The 22,446-nt window shown below is 38.5% G+C and overlaps 1 long non-coding RNA gene and 1 pseudogene across 1 annotated transcript in view; one reads left to right on the top strand and one right to left on the bottom strand.

The window, feature by feature from the left end:
• Positions 1–12,688: 12,688 nt before the first annotated feature.
• Positions 12,689–22,446, bottom strand: part of LOC106981854 (uncharacterized) — a 65,473-nt gene continuing 55,715 nt past the window's right edge. The window contains exons 7-10 of the long non-coding RNA XR_008299324.1: positions 18,874–19,038; positions 18,603–18,673; positions 15,416–15,731; positions 12,689–15,306 (exon numbers count right to left, since the gene is read on the bottom strand). This is a non-coding gene — a long non-coding RNA (uncharacterized LOC106981854). The remainder of the gene's footprint in view (positions 15,307–15,415; positions 15,732–18,602; positions 18,674–18,873; positions 19,039–22,446) is intronic.
• Positions 20,879–21,305, top strand: LOC106981851 (60S ribosomal protein L28-like; annotated as a pseudogene).

The raw sequence follows: 22,446 nt of genomic DNA, 5'->3' as shown, positions 1-22,446 counted from the left end.
TGTTGAAGCTCCTGAGACTCTCCCCCAAATTTCAGCACATCCCAATTAACTCTGAGGACACCATTGAAGGGGGAGGAGAAGAGAGACCTAAAATCAAAGAAAGTCATAGAAATGTAGTGAACAGAGACGCAGCCTATAAATATTCATAAATTTCTGTGAAGTGTCTTATCTTCACTGAAAAATTTTATTTCATAAAATAACTTTTTACCAGTTTGATATTTTCAGAACTATATTCATAACTCATGGAATAAAATACTAAGCAACATAAAGATTGAAATGCCAAGATTATCGTTGTATTTAAGTAGTGCAATCAATTTATAGCAAGATACCAACAGATGCTACATAAAATTTTATAATAAATAAATAGCCATAAAAACACACTATTTTGTATGGAGGCAAATACCAAGAGGATTTGAATATCACCTCTTTATTCTACAGGATACTGATGTCACATTTCTATATAATATGGACTCTTACCATTTTTAATATGCATTTTGAAGTTATAATAATTAGAATGATTTGATAATGGCCTCAAAGTCAATAAACAGATTGATGTGCCACTATAGAAAATTAAAGATTTTCACAAATAAAGTTTGTGATCAAGCAGACTTTTCAAAAGAACTAAGAAAGAACTGGTTACATGACTGGCATACCTGGGTAGATAATATTGGACACAATCACAGGCCTCATGTGTAAAACTAAGACAAGCTACCCTTGGTGTGGAAAACAAAATCACATGTTTTTAGTAAACATGAGTAGTGTTTTGTTGATCTTCAAATTTGCTATTACATAATTAGTGAAGAAAGCCTACTCACAGCACTAACATAAACTCACATATCCCTCACAAAGTAGTCTCTCTCTCCTTGGGGAAAAAAAAAAAACTTCTCTAAACTTCTAGAAGTGAGGCTTTGACTCAGGGGTCTGAGTTGAAGTCCCATCTCTGCAAACCAATTTTGGAACTTAGGGTAAACAATATAACCCTAAACCTCTGCTTCTTTCTTTTAAAAAATTGGGTGAATAACTGCTGATAAAAACAAGTTATCTCATTTAATTTCACGGCAACCCTATGTAGACCTGCCTTGAAGACAATAAAGCACCTAAATGAGTAATTGGTATTACAGTGATTACTGCTTAAAGGGACAAATTCACATAGAACTCTTAGTGGAAAAAAGTATATTCCCAAGATTTGGGGGGATATATACATGTAAGTTCCTACTAAGAGTCAGTGTTCCTGATGAGAATAGATTGCATTTTTATAGTTCTACTTTAGAAATAACACATTACAAGAATAAATTATTTTACTTCTAAGAAACACTTGAATTCAATAATAAGAAAATGAGCAACCCAATTAAAAATAGGCAAAAGATCTGAACAGACACTTCACCAAAAAAGATACACAGATGGTAAATAAGCAAATGAAAAGATGTTCAACATCATATGTCATTAGAAAACTGCAAATCAAAACAAGAATGAGAAATTACAATTTAAAAATAGGCAATTAAAAAATAGGCAAAAGATCTGAACAGACATTTCACCAAAAAAGATACACAGATGGAAAATAAGCATATGAAAAGATGCTCAACATCATATGCCATTAGTAAACTACAAATTAAAACAACAATGAGATATTACACACCTGTTAGAATGGGAAAAATCTATAAAACACAATACCAAGCGCTGGCAAGGTGTGGAGTATCAGGAACCCTCACTGCTAGTAGCAATGCAAAATGGCATAGCTACTTTGAAAGACAAATAGTTTCTTACAAAACTAAACATGCTCTTACCATATGATCAGCAATCATGTTCTTTGCTGTGTCCTAAAAAAAGTTGAAAATTTGTGTCCAAAAAAAAAAAAAGTGCACACAAATGTTTTATAGCAGCTTTATTCTTAATTGTGAAAACCTAGAAATGATTCATTCACCTTCAGGAGATGAATGAATAAATAAGCTGTGGTATATCCTGACAATGGAATTTTATTCAGTTCTAAAAAAGAAGTGAGCTATCAAGGCATGAAAAGATATAGAGGAAATTTAAATGTGTATTATTAAATTAAAGAAGCCAATTGAAAAGGCTACATACGACCCAACTATATAGCATTCTGGAAAAAGGCAAAACTATGAAGATAGTAAAAGAGATCAACAGTTGCCAAGGACTGGGGGTAAGGAGGGATAAACGGATGGAGCACAAAGGACTTTTAGAGCAATGAAACTACATGAATCATACTATACTGGAGAATACATTTGTCCAAACCCATAGAACGTGCAACACCAAGAGTGAACTTTAATGTAAACAATGGACTTTGGAGAATAGTGATATGTCAATGTAGGTTCTTCAATTGTAACGAATATACCATGCTGGAGCAGGATTTTGACAGTAAGGGAAGCTGGGCTTATATGGGGGCACAGAATACATGGGAAATCTCTGTACCTTCTGCTCAATTTTGCTGTGAACCCAACACTGCTTTAAACATAAAATCCATTTGTTAAAAAGCACTTATTTCCAAATAATATATTTAACTGCTAGAAGCACAGAAGCACATTTAAGTAACTAAAATTGAGGTGCAACATAGGGTAGACAGTTTAGGGTTTTCTAGGGTAGTTAAATAACATGATGTTTAGAATCCTAAATATATTTGGCTTTTAATTTACTCCTTGCAAAGTTCAATGTTATAATAAACAAACCCTTAAATAAATTCAAGAGACCACAGAAAGCATTTGAATGAAAATCATTGGTTTAAGGTATTTAGATTAATTCAATTCCAAAAATTCTATACGGATTACCATAAAGGAGGTAAATCTGGGATACTATCAACACCATCATTTGTTTAAATTCATTTCTGAAAAGCACAGATCTTAAAGTTAGGCCATCCAGTTCACTTAGGAGTTTTTAAATTAAATGCCAAAAACTTGGAAAGTTGGTGAAACAGGAATATTTCATACCAGGAATTTTCCATACCAGGAAAAAAAGTCTTGAACAGCGTATTAGCTGGGACACTTTCAATTTTAAATGACAGAGTCCCAACTCAAACTAGTCTGGATTCAGAGTCCAGAGTGCTCACCATTACACCAGAGAACTACCATAACTCAAACTAGTCTATGGAAAATAAAAGGAGTTGGGAAATTTACTGTTTCCCCTAGGAAACAGAGTAAACCAGATTAGGTTAGGAGTAGGTCTCCCTCTTCCTTCCTCCAGTGTCCCCAATCCTAATGCCTTCTTTCTCCTTCTCTCTTTCCCACTGTTTCCTTCACTCTCCCCATCTTTGTCTTTTCCCTCATTTTTTCTTATTGAAGATTTGATTCTTCCCAGTAGTCGGAGATGGACATGGCCTGCAGTTGGCACTATGCTTACAAAACCTGTAGTAGCCACTTCAGAGGAAGGAGAGAATATTTATTTCCCAGAGCCATCACATAAAATTCCAATAAGATAATCTGATTGACCCAGGCTGCATCATGTGCCCATCACTAGGTCAAAACTCATTAACTTCACTTGGCATGGAAAGGAAAATGCCCCCCAAATGAGAAGGGCAGAAATGGAAGGAAAAAAAAAGTGGGGAGGGAAATTAAGACAACAGATGGATCAATATATTTAATTTGGTTAACTTCTATTAAAATATTTGGTAGAAAAATGTGTTTTAAAATCAAAAGTCCTAGGACAAAAATTATATCTTCATTGGGAAATCCAGAAATAAGTTCTTTCTGAAGATACTCTAAAATTGGATAATGAAGATGTAGAGTACATTAGCCAATCAGATGACAATGAGTACTTCAGAAAGCATTTTCTTGCAAACAAAATGTGGCTGACATTCTCCTTTAACTATACCCTCTTGTCAAGATGAATGCCTTTCTTCATTGCCTGTTCAGACTTGTTTTAAAACAATTTTTTTTTCACCATGAAGCTATAAACAGTTTGTGGAACTCTGAATGACTGGTTTACATGACAAATGACTATGGATTAGATTTCAAAGTATTAATAGTATATTTGCATGAAAAATGTTCACAGGAGATCCTGGGAGGTTTGGTTGGTTAAGCACCCTGCTCTTCATTTCTGCTCATGTCATGATCTCATGGTTTCATGAGCTCGCGCCCCACATCAAGCTCTGTCCACTGACCTCAAGTAGGCTTCCTGGGATTCTCCCTCTCTCCCTCTCCCCCGTTCACGCTGTCTCTCTCAAATAAACTTAAAAAAAAAAAATGTTCTCCACATAAATAAAAAGGTTTTACCTTACTTCTGAGATGAAACCGAAATTAAATTAAATAATTACATCCATTCCACGGATAATTCAGGTTTTTAAATTCCGTTTTCCTTGGGGCGCCTGGGTGGCTCAGTCAGTTCAGCGTCCAACTTCGGTTCAGGTCATGATCTCGGGGTTCATGAATTTGAGCCCCACATTGGGCTCTGTGCTGACAGCTCTGGGCCTGGAGCCTACTTCAGATTCTATGTGTCCCTCTCTCTCTGCCCCTCCCCCACTCGTGCTCTGTCTCTGTCTCAAAAATAAATATAAACATTAAAAAAAAAATTTCAAATTTTGTTTTTCACAAGTGGATATCTTGGAGGTACGGAAGTTTGCCCAAATTAACATTCCTTGCCTTGTGTGACAATTCAAAACTCAACATTATGGTAAATATATATTAACAAAACCCTCATCTTCTTTAGAATAGCCATTTTCATACCAAGTTCCCTGGAGTTTTTCTTTCACAGAAATGTTGATTCTAACAGGCTTATGATAGCGGCTGTTCAATTAGATCTCACTGAATAGGACAAGATAAGTTGTAAAGTAAAATTAACCTTAAAGTCAATGATTTCCCAAAGATTTGAAGAATTCTGCTCCTCATAAATATCTCCAAAATCCTAAATGACAACTCAAGGAAAGCAAGCTTACAGACTTTGTTCCCAGTTCTGTTTTCAACCTCAAATGAAGTGTAAACTCAGATAGCTCAGTGGCTTCTCAAGTTCCAACTACATCACCACTAACATAGCTAACAAATACCTTCCAATCTCTTTCCGTCCTGACTTTCCTGCAGTGCATTATCTATTCATGTATTTACACTGTAATGAGATTTGGTAAACAGCTGGCAGTGAGAGAAGATAGATTTTATAAGGCTAATTCTTCCTGTGGTGCCTAAATGGGGTGTTTCTCAATTAGAAGAGGGCTTCCAAATGTGGGGCAAAGATCCTGTGGAAGCCAGTAGCACAGAAGATGAAAGAAGTCACCTGATGCAGAACAAAGGAAATAGTTTACTGAATACACCAAAAGAGTGGTGGGCAGGACAGCAGAGAGGCTGTCTGCAACAAGGCAGTGGCGGGGGGAGAGGGGTTGTCTGCTTTTAAGGAGGAAAACTGAGGAGGTATGGCAATGTATGGAATTTTCCCTTTTTTGGTAACTCTGCCTAGTTTTAAGTCGCCCACTGGTTAGTTAGGGCCTATGGACATTTTGAGGTGGGTCATTCTGATGGGCCTGTTCATATTCAGCCAGGTGGTTGGTCACTGTGGGCCCTTTCCATATTCCATTGTTCAAGTCTGTGTGCCTGAAAGCAGCCTCCGTATTCCCCTCTGACAGATCAACAATGACAAATCTTTGGCATTTGGGTGGAGGTTTCATCTTCAGAAGCTTCTTCCTGAATGAAAGGAATAGAAATGTCCCTACCTAAATTTGTTGCTCCATCAGGGATTCTGGGCATTTATAGACGAGAGCATGGTATTATATTAACTTGCGAATAAGTGATTTGAGTGAAATCCCTTGGCAGCCAGGACCATGGGATTTGGGGGAGGGGACCCTCTGATGGTATGGATTAGAATCCCTATTTAACCATCATTCATATACAGAATTGTCGGATTCTATAAGAGACAAATTTAACAAAGAGATTAAAGAGAGGGGGATCAATAATTAAGAGTAGAAGTATTGAGGCCAGGGGTCCTAAGAAGTGAAGCCAAGATATCCATGAACAGATTTCTTTCCAGGAAATCCATCCTTGTGTTGCACAGTCCCAGAAGGAGGAAGCCAAAAGAAGGATAACATGGAAAAGAAAACTTAGCCCCAAAAGTGGGGAGGACTGAATTGTGAGAGTAGGACATCAAGGAGGGAACAGCTCCAGCTAAGTTATGATTTCTGACCAAGTGAATTCAGAGAGGTCATCCTGAACAAAAAGGTGGCGAATGAAGTCTTGGAATTGGGAAGGAGAGCTCTTGAGAGTCTGAGGAGGAACGTATTGAGAGTGTTTTTCTAAGGTAATATCATAGAATGATTGAAATGTGAGAGTTGGGAATGACAATGGACTGGATTTCTAGGCCTCTAAGGCCTCTGAGTGTGTATTACCCAGAGTCTAACAGGCATAGATCTCCAACCAGCTCACAGATGTACATGATGTAGGGTTCCTCATCTGGGGTCAGAGTAGTCTTGATTCTGGAAAGATGAATCCACTGGAAGAGGCTGTTAGAACGGTCAAAACAACTTAATAGGGCCAGATCCAGACAGATTCGAAGTTGTCCTGCTGAAGAGTCTTTTTTTTTATTTTTTTAATGTTTATTTTTGAGACAGAGAGAGACAGAGCATGAGCAGAGGAGGGGCTGAGAGAAAGGGACACAGAATCCTAAGCAGGCTCCAGGCTCTGAGCTGTCAGCACAGAGCTTGACGCAGGGTGTGAACTCATGAGCTGAGAGATCAAGACCTGAGCCGAAGTCAGACGCTTAACAACTGAGCCACCCAGGCGCCCCTAAAGAGTCTTAAGGTATACCAAATCTTTGAATGTAAGTCTTGAAAATATGTTACCTGAGAAAGAGGGGTCAGGTTTTGGTCTGTACTGGTTTGGGTGGTCATTAATGGCGAAGACAGTTTTCCCTAGGGATATAACATACTGTGTAACCAGAATAACAAAAAGAAAAAGAAGCCCAACTAGAGTCCTTCTGATAGTTGACAAAATTTTCCTCCAGTCCAGTTTAACCAATCATTAAAAGAAAGAGAGGGATAACTTAAGGATGAATTTGAGGATTCATGTCAGTTAGTAGCCCTGTCACATTTTTGTGGTAATCTAGAGTATACACATAATGCTGTTTTTGTTTGTCTTGTTTTGTTTTTTGAGAGAGAGAGAGAGAGAGAGAGAGAGAGAGAGAACATGAGTGTGGGGGAGAGGCTGAGGAGGAGCAAAGAGAATCTTAAGCAGGCTCTTTTGGATTCTGTCTCCAGCTCTCTCTTCCCCTTCCCCTAACACGTGCGGATGTGTGCTCACTCGCACTCTGTCTCTCTCTCTCAAAAATAAATAAGCATTAAAAAAAAAGTTTAAAAAGTAAAAAAAGAATGTAAAGCAGACTCCACGCCCAACTGACAGGCTCAATCTCAAGACTGTTGAGATCAGGACTTGAGCCAAAATGAAGAGTCAGAGATTTAACTGACTGAGCCACCCAGGTGGCCCCATAACAATGGTTTTAATAAAGCATAAGTTCTTCCTTGAGCTGCAGTCAGGATATGAAGGGCCATTTGGTTTTGGAGGACCACCTTTAGAATTTGTGGGTGACTACAAGCTGGGTTTGGTTAAATGTGGCTATTGTCTGCTTTGCTAAAGCCTCTATTTGCAATTTTATATCAACAGAAGTGGCTCCTAGGACAAATATCTCTAAGGGACAAAACCATAAAGAAGCCCTCTTTGTTTGTTGTTCAGCCATAACAATATTCTAATTACAAGGAAACACTGGCAAATGGGAGAAGAGTTGTCTGAGGAGATACCAATGGATATTCCCATGTGCTTCACCTAATCCAATCATAGGAAAAGTGGGGCCATCCATTATCTCCACAAGTCAATAGTTAACTCACAGTTTTGTCATCCCAGCCATGCAGAATAGGTCAAGGTGCTAGTTGTGATATACAATTGTTGGGGATTCAATCCCATTTTCCAGCTATTCAAATAATCATATGCCCAGGGGGTCCTGTTATTATCCCCATAGAACAACAAGCACAAAGATTGGCTATTGTGGCCATTTCTCTAAAGTTTACCTTAAGTTGTCTAGCTTAGGCAAACAACATTCAAAGAAAATCAGAACTGTAAAGATGTGTTATTGAATCATAACTTTTCTCTCTAAAATCACCCTTATTTCCAGAGATAGCCAAATCAAGACTAATTCATTTGCAAAACAGGTCCAATTTTAACAAACTTGGCCTAATTATTTACATAAGCTCAGCAAGAATAGTGATTGACTGTACAGATCTTTTAAAATTTGCTTTGCTGGAACTTTTATAAGGAATCTCTGACCTTTTTTAGTAGCCTCAAGGCCAAAAGCCAAGCCACATACTTGCCATCAGACATGCCTGCAATACCAGTAGATTTGGGTGAATTTCTCTTCTTGAGGTACCCAAAATATTCTGAGGTTCCTGCACCTGCCAGGAAGTGACATTCTTTACTCACCTGGTAAGGCTGCTGGGAACTCTGTAAGCAAGGAACCAGGCCAACATTTTCAAGCAGCTTTATGGCTCCATGACTCATAAAGACAACCTCAATTCCTTAAAGCTGTCTAGTCATATCTGAGTCTATGCATGCCTCTCCCAAATATGACATTCCAATCAAAGACTTGGTAACATAAATCAATGTTTACAATGGTGACCTGTTACAAGGAGAACAGATTCTTACTGAACTTACGCAATGACTCTGATTCTCAAGGAGGAAAGAATACTGACTGTGACTTTTTGAATTTCAGAGGGTTCAAGCAGACAGAAAAGTTAAACGCTTCAATTTGTTTACAAATGAATACATTATCACATTTAAGTCTTAAATATGTTAAGAGAAAGTTTCCTTAATCTGAAAAAGGAAACTTTAGAGAACCTGCAATGTTTCAAACAAGAGTCACAAAAACTATAATCATTTTTCCCAATTCATTTAGTCCCATATTACTAATTCTTGTTCAGGTTGAATACAGCTTATAGCTAGTTCTGGAAATTCTTACCCATTTCAGTTTTATTATCTTCAAGATATCAAATACCTGTATTTCTCAAAAGCTTTTTTTATGAATCTCCTTGAAGACAAAACTCATTTTGCAAAAGCATCAGAACAATAACTATGAATAAACTAAAAATGACAAAGAATTCAGAAATGGACATTGTTAACAATCTAATGAGAGTTCATTATGATGCAATTGACATGGAAATTAGGTTATTTCTGCGACACAAAACACTCTAATACTCAGAACAGAGTCAGGACCTTATACCAGAAGGTAACATACCAAATAAGCCCAATTAGTCAGAGGTTTTGTTTACAATTTTAAATCTTGGGGAAGTTTGTTAATACCTTAGAAAGTTTAAATGCAATGCCTAGGGGCACCTGGGTGGTTCAGTCGATTAAGCCTCCAACTTCAGCTCAAGTCATGATCTCGCGGTTCGGTTCGTGGATTCGAGCCCCGTGTCGGGCTCTGTGCTGACAGCTTGGAGCCTGGAGCCTGGAGCCTGCTTTGGATTCTGTGTCTCCCTCTCTCTCTACCCCTTGCCCACTCTCTCTCTCTCTCTCAAAAATAAACATTAAAAAAAATTTTAATGCACATGCCTAAGTAGAATTATGGGTCATCAAACACTTGATAAAGACAAAACATAGAAATTGGTTTTTCTAGGCAAAGAAAAAACAATTTCGTTTACATTTTCTTACCAAGAGCAGACCAACGATCTAAAAACTTTGTGTTTATAAAGGAGAAGAGCAGAATTTTGAGCTCTGAGAAACCTTAGTCTCCAGTGAAAACTAAGTAGTAACTAATTGTGAACTGTTAACACCAGTATTTTTTAAATGGCAAATGTGTGAAATCTATTAAGCACAAAGTATGTTTTCCAACAGGCCCAAATATCCTTAGTTTCTTCGCAATAAGTCAAAAGCAGATAAACCATATATTAGTAATCAATGCTTTAGTATTTTATCTTATTTGGAAAATGATATCCAATGAATTCAATCCCATTTATCATCTAAGCAAAACTTTAAAGTTTCAGGTTACCAAAGGCTTTGAAAGCTATCTTAAGAACTTTGAGACAGACAAAATTAACCATCATTTATAACTCATCGTTTTGGGGACAAATTGCAACAGAGATAACACAAGCTTATTTGACCTTTAGCAACCCTTGGTAGAATGAAAGTCTCAATTAGTTAAAAGACCACATGACGTTCCACCTGGGTCCACTTAAAGTCAATTTGTTTCCCACCTCAGTTTTTACCTGGGGCACAGGTGAGGAAATCTAAAGTGAGCAGTGTAAGTCCAAGAGGGTGGTCTTCACTCCTGGACAGAGAGGGGAGGAGGTGGCCCCATGATGACATAGAACCAGTTACGCGGGCTGCACACAAGGTGGTGTAGAAATGGGAGGAAGGGAAGGCAGAAGAGGCAGAGTACTGAGTAGAGTACTGAGTACTCAGAGTACTGCCAGAAGGCAGAGGAAAAGGATTCCTGGTTCTTAAACTTGGTTTTGGCTTATCAGCTCCCACAGGGGAGCAGAAACCACGTTTCCCCCACCCTCCCACCCACCTAGCAAGTAAAAATATAGGCAGTTCATGTCAAGCCTTGGAGAAGACAAGGACCTTCCCCAAAGAGTTTCAGCAACTGCTTGAGAATATATTCCTTAAAGACACCATCTCAAGGTAGACTAACCAGAGACAGCTGGCTCCAAGTATCATAGTCATTAACCGGGTAAATGAGTGAGGGAGAGGCCCCCACATCTATTAGGAGTTGGAACAGTGAGAGAGTCAGCGTCCAATATGTCGGAAGGCAGCTGGTTATCAGCCAAACACATTCGGCAAGAGGCTCTTAGGTCAGCGTCCTGATTTAGGGCCATGAAATGAAGCAAGGCACGTAGGGGACTTCTGACCATTGGCAGGGGTTCCAGCAAAGGAGGTCAAGCTGGAAAATAGTATTAGAAGAGAGAGTTCCGTGGGAGGGCCATACCTCTGGATCTGGGTGTTTGTCCTGAGGCCAGGAAACATCAGGCTTTGGGAGCCAAATTTGTTAAAGAAGACAGCCCAAGAGCGAGGAGGTGGGAAGGACAGGCCGCCGACTCCCAAAGGGACCTCCCGCCGAAGGTAGTGCAGCTCGGACGCAGGTCTCGATTTCAGTCAGGGTGGCCTGCTGACCTGATAAAGGACTGCACCTAATAGGAGGTGGCGGACTCTTCTGGTGGCGTCCCACCCCAGACAGGAGTCACGGCAGTTTCGGGACGACAGACCTTTTTGGGGTGCCCGACCGAGAGGGTCCCGGCAAAAGGCATGGAACTTCCTGTTGGGGCGTCCCTTGGCAGCAGGGATAGCCGGAGACCACCGTGGCCAGACCGAATCGGAACAAGGAGAGGGAAGACTCACCCCCTCAGACGCGCGGAAACGCATTGTCCGCAGGTCAACATGGCAGCTGGATCCCCGGGGAACAGAGGCAGAGGGGCGGAAGGAGAAAGAAGTGAGGCGGCTGAGAGCCTGTGTCTGGAAAGAGTCCCAACAGAGTCCACATCCCATGTGGATTCGCCCCGGGCGAGCTCTTAATTGCCGCAGACTTTGGGAAGAGACGGCGGAGGACAGAACGAGAGAGCAACGGGAAGGGGTTCTTTACCCGCACAGGTGCGAGCAGTCTGACCTGTTTGCTCTCAGACCGTCAGACCCCACCAGGGGGCTATCCTGGCCAGTGGCCTTCCATTGTTAGAGGAGTACTATAAAAGATAAGATTCTGTAGGCAGAGAGGGAAAGGTAAGGAACTGAGGTCCCCGGGAGGGGGAAAGCGCTTCTTTTGAAACAATGCTAGGAGTGTCTGACCACCGCAAACCCCTCAGGCTTAAAGTTCCTCTTAAGAATGTGACAGACAACACCTACCCACCCCTCAGGTTTCCCTCAGGAATTTGACAAAAGACCTGACTAAACATAAGTACACCTTCAAGGATCACCCACAAGCAACTGGTATGGCCATAGACCACCCCTCATACAATAGGAGCCAACCAATCCAGTTGGTCAACCTAGGCAATAAGGGTAGAACCAGAGAAGAAAAGGGGCCAATCAAAAATTTATAAAACAAAGTCCCTTGCCTATAGTGTGTGTGTGTGTGTGGGGGGGGGGGGGGGTATTCACTTTCTAATGCCCCCACTCTGAAAAGAGAGCTTTGAGGCTATTCTTACTTTCTGATCTTATACTCTAATAATTAAACTTGTGCCTGCTGCTCATTTTAGCCTGTGTCCACCTCTTCATTCATCCAAGCTGTGAGACAAATCCTGAGGTAAAAAATCCTGCAACAGACTGCTGGTAGGAATGCAAACTGGTGCAGCCGCTCTAGCAAACAGTATGGAGTGTCCTCAAAAAGTTAAAAATAGAACTACCCCACGATCCAGTAGTTCTACTACTAGGTATGTATCCAAGGGATACAAGTGTGCTGTTTCAAAGGGGCACGTGCACCCAAATGTTTATAGCAGCGCTATCAACAATAGCCAAAATATGGAAAGAGTCCAAATAAATGTCCATCGACAGATGAGTGGGTAAAGATGTATGTATATACAATGGAGTTTTACTCAACAATCAAAAAGAATGAAATCTTGCCATTTGCAACAAATGTGGGTGGAACTAGAGTGTATTATGGTAAGCAAAATTAGAGAAAGACAAATATCATATGACTTCACTCGTATGTGGAATTTAAGATACAAAACAGATGAACATAGGGCAGGGAAGCAAAAATAATATAAAAACAGGGAGGGGACAAAACAAACTCTTAAATACAGAGAACAAACAGGGTTGCTGGAGGGGTTGTGGGTGGGGGGATGGGCTAAATGGGCAAAGGGCATTAAGGAGGACACTCGTTGGGATGAGCATTGGGTATGTAAAAGGCGAATCACTGGATTCTACTCCTGAAATCATTATTGCACCATATGCTAACTCAGATGTAAATTTAAAAATAAATAATTATATATATATTAACAACAACAATAAAATCCTGCAACATTACTAGGGTTAGACTACTAAAGAGCCAAAAAGAGAAAGGAGGGAGTGGAGGGTCCCTCCAGAAGGCAAAAGGTGAAATCCTTCACACACTCAGGCAAGGGTGATCTGGCTGGTTCCCCCTTGGGACTTTGGATCCTCACCTAGAAGTAACCTCTGCTGATGCACATCATCAGTTCCCCAAGGAGTACTAGAGTTGGTCCCCCAAGGAAAGTCCCAAGAGATTCCTGGAGAATCTGGGGAGAGCAAAGGCTCCTTGTGCAGAGTTCCCCCAAGTGTGGGGTGGGCCACAAAGTCCCCCCATATGGGACACCAAATGTGGTGCCTAAATGGGGTGTCTCTGGATCGGATGGGGGCTCCCAAATGTGGGGGCAAAGATCAGGTGGAAGTTGGTGGCACTGAAGGTAAAAGAATTCACCTGAGGCAGAACAAAGCAGGTAGAAATTTATTGAATACACCACTAGGGAGTGGGCAGGACAGCAGAGGAGAGACTGTCCACCGGGAGGCAGTGGGTGAGGGCTGCTTTAAAGGGGGAAGATGAGGAAGCATGGCAATGTATGGAATCTTCCCTTTTTCAGTAACAGTGCCTAGTTCTAAGTAGCCCATTGGTCAGTGCCATATGGATATATGCCATATATATGTATATTTCCAGGTGGGTCACCTGATGGGCCTGTTTAAAGTCAGCCAGGTGTTGCCTGTGGGCCCTTTCTATATTACATTGTTCAAGCCTGTTTGCCTGAAAGCGGCCCCTACATTCCTCATGGTATACAGTCTTTCACAAGTGCTTTTAGTCACAATGAAATAAGAATACCAACTGCAATCAACTAGGAATGCACAGAGAGAGTGTGATTTTATACATCCTAGTTATTCATAAACTGAATTGAATTCAACATGTCTTGGGCCTGGGATTATAAATAACATCTGAAGCAAGATTTTTCCAATATGGAAGAATATTTTTTTTCTGTAAGCCCTTGACCTTGAGCTTGCTGTCCTAAGCCCCCAGACACTTGATTCATTTCTGGACACCTGATTGCCACTGCTAAATGCATTCTGTTCTCATCTATTGCCTGTTCAACTTCTTTGGTTACCTGGATGCAACTCCTAGATTCTAGCCTGTGCCTGTATTTCTATACTTACTCTCCTTTTTAACCTGATTTTAACCTAAAGATTTTCCTTGTATCTATGTTTATGTACTTTCATTCAGTATATTTGGGCTTCTGGCTTCTATTCCCAGACATATCCCTCCTCTGGTGGCCTCTTGACTGAAATATAATTAATATTAAAATGTGTTTGCCTTTCCTGAGTATACAACAACCAGTGGCAATAGGAAGAATATAGAGAGAAGGGCATCCTTCAGTTAAACATTCTCTGTGGAGAGTCTACAAATGATACAAACATTGCTAGACAATCAAAAGCTCGTTGTATTGAAGGCTGATTAATTTTACCTAATTATTCAATTCTTTTATTATCTGAAACATTTCCATTTCTCTTTATCTATTATCTACCTTTTTACCATTTCACTAAATTGAAATATTAACATTTCTTAAACCAATATCTAAAGTGAGATTTAGAGAAGCCCCTGGGTGGCTCAGTCGGTTAAGCATCTAACTTTGGCTCAAGTCATGATCTCATGGTTCGTGGGTTTGAGCCCCACGACAGGCTGTGTGCTGATGGCTCAGAGCCTGAAGCCTGCTTCCGATTCTGTGTCTCCTCTCTCTCTCTGTCCCTCCCCCACTCATGTTCTGTCTCTCTCTTCTTCAAAAAAAATAAACATTAAAAAAAATTTTAAGTGAGATTTAGAATTTGTGAATTTCAGTGATTTGTGCACCATTGTCAAATCAAGAGTCAACACTTTCAGAAGAAATACCTAAAATCTAGATAGTTCCAAAAGATTTAAATATTTCGTCATTCTAAAACTGAGGTTTTCAGGGGTGTAGCAAGAAGAAAACGTATGCCAACTTTTTCTGAAAAGTAGCGGGGAGTCAACTTATTGATGCCAGTAGCTAAAAAATTGCTTTAAACTGATTTCCTTTTGGATAATTTGTACATTACATTTTCCACTCACCTACCTTTATCCTTATATGTGTTGTTTTGTCTGGCTGTTATTATATAAAATATATGTTTCAGTCACTACTTAAAATTCAGGGGCATAATAAAAACAATTTAATCCTTTGCCATTTTAGCATTTCGCTACACTGACAAGAATACACAGCATTGAAAAAAATGAGGATATCATTTTTTATCATGTTTTAATCTTACATCTTAAATCTATTCTTGTATCTTCAATCAGTTCTTTCTTATAGTTTTAGCTATTTGAGTATGGCTGCTTTGTTAGGCAGGATTTTTTCCAAGCTTCTTTTTTCAGTTGCTTTCCAAAGGTGCAAAAATAATCCTGTCACAACAGAGAAGAAGAGCTTATAAAGATGCTTTAAAAACCTTATCACCAGGAAACAGTGCACAGTGCATTGTATAATATAGTGTCTTAAAATACTTCTGCTTACCTCCTCATTGATGCTGCTACAATATTTACATAACACTGCTAACTAATTCTTCATTATGTAGATTATTTATCCTTTCTCTTGGAGACTGTCTTCCCAGCACATTTAATATTATCGAAGAGAGGCATTGTTTTTATTTCTACCTGTTTAGCAGCAATGTATCTCTTCTCAGTTCTGGGGCTCCATTAGTGGGTCAGGATTCATGTTTACTGCTCCTTGGGGTAAGAAATGAAAGTAGGAGGAGGTCTGTGGCAGGACAGAGTCTTGGCTAGCCATCAAGGCAAGTTGTTTATGGATGCAGGATGGGTTATTTCAAAACCTGAAAAAAATAAAAGAAAGGAGCAGTTGCGGTTCAGAGGAACAGTTGTCCTGGGAACAAAAAAGTGAAAGTGGAAACTAATATTTTTAAAAATATTTCAACAAAAAGACACTTTTAGTACAAGATACCTCAGAGGCTGGGGAAAATTATTTGAAGCATTAAATATTTTCAAGACTTTCTGCATTGAATACATTTTTAAACCCTAGGCAAGATGTTTTTTGTTAACATTTCATGTTGAAGAGTTGATTCACATCGGAAACAAACAAACAAAAAATCCTATTTCCATGTGACAGAGGAGCACTCCAAGGCAAATAGCGTATAGGCATTTGGCTCTACCTAGTTTCAACCTGAAGGTCAATCCAGATGGACAAGGCCTTTGAGTTCCCTCCTTAACACTTCAACACTCTGTTAAGCCTCCTTTCCCATTAATCTTGTTGTACATGTGTCTACCATTACAGCACAGTGCCTCAGGCCGAGATCACCTAGCTTCCAACACCGTTGTTGGTCCCACTCCACAAATAAGTCACCTCATCAAGCAGCAACCAACAATGTCTTGGCTCATACCCACACCCTAATCTCCTGACGCTTAAATACACTGCTTCTCAAATACATCCCTCCTCCAGAAGCTAGGGAAATGAAGCCTAGAGGTCACTTCCAAACTAGGTTTTTCCATGATTCCTACCAATTCCCCAAGCAACACCAAAGGCAGATATTTACAGTAATAGAGTTGCTGACCTGCCTTAGATTTGCTGAGGGAAAAAAAAAACAAAAACAAAAACAAAAACATCCAGGTTAACGTTTTTTTTTTCTTAGCTGAAACGATCAACATCTAAATTTTAGAGGTTCTATAAACCTGTATATTTTGATGTACTAAACCTGGCTGTGTTTATATATAGAGTGGCCATCCACCCTTTTTCTCACCAAGTCAAACAATAAAATCAGGATCATTCTGTCAAATAAATGCAGTAGTCCTTCCAAACCAAATGACCAAATTCATATGGTCATTTAATGAGCAAATTACACCTTTTAATATGTCTAGCTAAACATTAAAGTCATGTGATAATTAAGGCTTTGAATACATATATATATATATATATATGTATATATTACTAGAGTATGAAACCTTCCCTATTTCTTATAAAATTAAAAAAATAAATATTTATTGACTAGTAGAAAAGTGACACTGAACTGCGGACTTTCACAAAGTTGCTCCTCAGTGATGCTATGAGTTGGATTTTAACATCCATTCAAACTGAGGAGAAAAACAGCCTCACAGAGAACAAGCGACTTCCCAAGGTTACTCAAGCCATTAAACGAGCTCTGATTCAGTTCTCCCAACTCCAGCCCCAGTGTTATTTCCACTACTTGATGCTGCAACTCTTCATTTGAAAATTTAATCATAAAGAATACTATATCATTAATCTACCAACATGTTTTCATTCCACCTTGTAAAATTTGCTGAGTAAAAATGCTGTCCTCTGTTAAACTGCATAACCTTGGACAGGGCTAGGGTAGTTCTGATGTATTGAAACAGATCTGATTACAAACCTACATCAAACTATAGGACTAAGAATTTGAAAAGCAAAAGTAAACTTTAGAGCTCACAGTTCTGTTTCCAGCAAGAATGTTTTTAGATGATTTATAATGGGAATTTTTCAAATTACTTATTATAATAAAAATACTTGATTGTACTTAGTAACTGTACATAAGCATATTTTAAACCATTTTAAGAGGATGAACATGATTTAAAACTCCTTATACTAATTTCTGCCTGATGTAGAGGACTTATAACAGATGCATTAAGGAGATTTAATGAACTTCACAAGGATAAAACTTACAACAGAGCACTTTCTTTAATGCTGAATTTTAACTCTTATACAATACTAGTTTAAGAGTACATTAATGAGCTTTAAAAAATCTAAGTAGATTTAATGTGTTTGGGGTTTTAGTTTTTGTCTATCCATAATGCGGAAGGGTGTGTTGTCTCATATGAAATTTTGTTGAACTGTAAATAAGTCATTTTTATGATCCTGTAAATAGCACTACATATTATATTAAGTGTTTTCAGTAGGTATTAAATAGTCATTTTGACTTAGTTCCACAATTTACATGCAATACATTACTTTAACTTCTGGACCAAAGAATGGTATGCTAAAAGTGCTATTTGACAACTGGACATAACTGAATGACTACTATTTTGTTAAAATGAAATTAATAACAGGTGCAGCCATTTCATGTGCAGTGTATTCATCTCTGGTGCTTTAGATTCTTATGCGATTTGGGTCGTAATGTAAATAAAATACCTTTTGTCCTTTCTGTATGATCCCCAGTGGGCATTTGTTGGCATTTTCTCTACACTAAGCAACCTACTACTGTTTACCAATATCAAGGTAGGAGAAAGAAAGAAAGAAAGAAAGAAAGAAAGAAAGAAAGAAAGAAAGAAAGAAAGAAAGAAAGAGGAAAATTAAAAAAGAAAACTACCTTTTATAGTTTTTTAAATATAGGATTAATCATTTTCTATAGCTATCAATTATTCTAATTAGCAGGTCTATTATTTAATCATCCCCACCTTGTTATTCTTTTCATTCTCATACTTGATTCTTGGCTACCTGAGAAAATAGAAGTTTCAGGCCTTGTGAATATACATGTGAATTCCACCTATTTTTAGTTGAAAAATCCTCTTCAATATTTTTGTATGCTAGCAACTTGGTTCAGATAGAGCTTATATTCCCTGCATAATCCAATAAAAATAGCTTATGTGTGTTTAAAGTGCTTTATACATATTAATATTCTTACCAATACATTTGATCCTCCAAGTCCAGAAACATATTTGGAAAGTTTATGTGACTTACATAAGTGGCATCCACTTACCCACAGTCCTGACTCTAGAGCTCTGTACCTTCTAATGAGAAGAACCCTAGTAGAAACATATGTAGTAATATCTAGAGAAACATAAAGAAATAAACTAAAACCTTGGGAACTATAGAAAGACAAAATACACATCTGTACAAATAGCTTAGAATTAAGAAATGTTCCCAAGGCTGCTGCTGACTTCTAGGAAACAAATTCCTGAAGAGTTTAAAGGTTGCCCTACTCTCGTGGACAAATTAGTCTCTAAAGTTTCTGAGCCTTGACTTCTTACCTATATAAGGGACTTAATAACTGATATATCTAAATCTTCTTCAGTAGGCCTCCATTTTATTAAATCCAGATCTTCCTGAGCAACATGGAATTCTATATAGTCTTCCATTTAATTACCAGCATAAAGTATTGTCCTTATGCCATTTGGTATCATAATTCCATTTCACTGGAAAATGAACAAAATCGAATTCAATTTTAGAACTATAATCAAAACGTGCATTATTGAAAAACTTACATATAATATGAAAAAAACACACAAAAACTCCGTGTTTGTTTTTAAGATGCCAAAAGAAAACTGAGGTTATTTTTATAAAGAATATGATTTTTTTAATGAAGAAAAAATTAGGATGAAGAGACATACACAGAAATAGATTCACACTACGGATTTTGATGACAAATATCTCTCTCTCTCTCTCTCTCTCTCTCTCTCTCTCTCTTTCTCTATCTTTCTTTCTCTCCTAATTTTCCATAAGAACCAGGAGCACAGAGTTGATGATAATTCATAGCTCATGGCCACACTAATCACTGGATTGTAAAAAGGACAAAAGGTAGTTGAATTCATTTATAAAAGAGAACATGTACAAAAGAGAGAAGAAAGGGGCGTGACCAACAACAAATATGTAAGAATGGCTAAAAAGTATAAGAATGATTTTTAAAAGGCCAATAACCATAATGCAGTGAGGCTTGCCAAAAATTCTAAAGACACGCAAAATAGGGTTTTGAAGTTATGTTCAGAGAAAATGAGCATGTTGCTTCAGAGTAACATTTTTATAACACATGACAAAGAAAAGGCCATACCACTCAACTTTTATTTTATTTCCATCTTCTCTGTCAAGGATAGCAAAAATAATGTTGGTGAGAGGAAATTGAAACCCAAGAAATGTAAGATTGTAAGAAAGCAATTCTTTTTCTAAATGACTTCATATCTTTTGTCCCAGACGAATTATAACCCAGGTTAAAAAAGGAACTTTCAAATAAAATGTCGCATACCATTGAACTATTTCTTGAGGCATTGTTAATAATCAGAGATAACCAAAATACTAGAGCAGGGGAAAAATGTTATAATTTCTTTTTAAATTAAAAATCAAGGACTGAGCCATAAAAAAGAATGAAATCTTGCCATTTGCAACATGGATGTATCTAGAGGATATAATGCTAAATGAAATCAGAGAAAGAAAAATATCGTATGATTTCACTCATGTGTGGAATCTAAAAACAAAACAAAACACTTAAAATAGTGAACTGGTGGTTGCCTGGGGGAGGTGAGCGGTGGGATGGGTGAAGCAATGAAAGGGCTTATGAGTACTCTTATCAGGGGCACCTGGGTGGCCCAGTCAGTTAAGCATTGGACTATTGATTTCTGCTCAGGTCATGATCTCAGGATTTGTGAGATTAAGCCATGTGTCAGGCTCTGTGCTAATAGTGCTGAGCCTGCTTGGGATTCTCTCTCTCTCTCTCTCTCTGCCTCCCCCCCATCTCCCTCTCTAACAAAAAATAAATAAACATTTTTAAAAAGGTACAGTTATGGTAAACATTGAGTGATGTATACAATTGTTAAATCATTATATTGTGCACCTGACACTAATATAATGCTCGATGTTAATTATACTTAAATAAAAATATAAGAAGTTAAAAAAATAAAGAACACTTGAAAAAAAAAATCCAAGAATTCTATACTATACTGGAGAGTGAAATTAATTCCATAGAAAATCTTAGAAATTATTGTTAAAATATGGTTTATTAACAATTGGAAACAAATGTTCAGTAGGAAGTAACATGAGTTCACTAAACGTAAATCATGCATGTCTTATCTCGTTTTTTTGTTGACAGATTTAGCCCATTTATGTAGCAGGTGATTTCTAGACACATATTCCAATTTGGGCAAATTATCAATTAGATACAATCTTGGATGATATATTCATCAACAAGAGAAAAATCACTCAATTCCATTATAATTTTCTAATGGTTTCGATGGGTTGTATTAAAAATACATTATACAGCTCTTTCCGTTTCTAGCTGCTGTAGGGAAAGGGGCTGCCGCCATGTCGGCCCACCTGCAATGGATGGTCATGCAGAACCGCTCCAGCTTCCTGATCAAGGGCAACAAGCAGATGTACAACCCTTTGCCCAATAACCTGAAGGCACGCAACTCGTTCTTCTACGATGGGATGATTAACCACAAGACTGTGGGCGTGGAGCCCGCAGCCGGCCAACTGCAAAGGGGTGGTTGTGGTCATTAGGCAGAGATCTGGCCAGCGAAAACCTGCCACCTCCTACATGCAGACCAACAAGAATGCCCAAGCCACTCTCAGCAGCATCCGTCACAAGAAGAACAAGAACATTGCTGCTATTCACAGAACCAGAGCCATCCTGCGCAGCCAGAAGCCTGTGATGGTGAAAAGGAGGCACGCCAGCACCACCAAAAGTTCCTGAACGCCTGCCTCCACTTCCAGAGCAATAAAGATGTCAACCACCTCCGCGGGGGGGGGGGGGGGGGGGGGAGTTATAATATATATAGATATATTATAGATACCTATATATTATATATAATTATATATTATATTATATATTATATAATTATATTATATATAATATATATTATATATATATAATCTGAAATGACATTTTTAGTGGAACAGGATTCTGTTCTAGGTTCCATTCTCATCAAATGCATCTAAGAAAAATATTGCATAAGTCTGGATTGAGCAGAGAAAAGCAGTGGTGGCTAGAGGCCATGATAATATACCTCAATGATCAACTACAAGTCTAATTGACCAGGGTCTGAAATCCAAATGTGTGTTTGTGCTGAAGGTACGTCTCCCAAGGGCAGCTCATAATTAACCATCGAACCTGGTAGGGATCCTGAAGCAAGTGTGTTACTGGAAAATGTGGGACTCCCTGACAGGTGATTTTGGCTTAAGGGCTCCCCCATGGCCTTGCTGAACCTTCCTCATAATCCAGGATTGGATCTCCAATCAGATTGAGGGAAAACTTACTCAGTTAGGCACCTAGAGCATACACATGGATCACTGGATTTCAGGTCTCAGCTACAAAAAAAAAAAAAAAAAAAAAAAAAAAAAAAAAAAAAAAAATCATGATTGGAACTCTAGATTCTAAGTTTGATGTAATTCCAAGATCTATTCAATGGGAAGTGATAATAATACTGTAAGTGTAACTTCCTCAGAATCGTAGGGCATCAGTAGATTCAAATAGGAAAAACAAAAGCTAACAAATGAGGAAGATTTCAACATCTTTGAGATTGTATTAGTCTAAGAGTAGTTTATATTTCTTTAAAAGAAATCAATTTGTAAGTAAAATAGGGTCACAGGAAATACATAAAAATAGTTTGGTAGTGCTTTTTAAAAGAAAATTTTTTAATGTTTATTTATTTTTGAGAGAGATAGAGAGAGACCAACTGCAAGCAAAGGAGGGGAAGAGAGAGAGGGAGACATAGAATCCGAAGCAGGCTCCAGGCTCCGAGCTGTCAGCACAGAGTCCAACACGGGGCTAGAACTCACAAACCGAGATCATGACCTGAGCTGAAGCTGGACACTCAACCAACTGAGCCACCTGG

Source organism: Acinonyx jubatus, chromosome B3, assembly GCF_027475565.1.
Source record: "Acinonyx jubatus isolate Ajub_Pintada_27869175 chromosome B3, VMU_Ajub_asm_v1.0, whole genome shotgun sequence".
In the NCBI taxonomy this organism is placed as follows: Eukaryota; Metazoa; Chordata; class Mammalia; order Carnivora; family Felidae; genus Acinonyx; species Acinonyx jubatus.
This window is presented reverse-complemented; position numbering and strand designations above follow the sequence as displayed.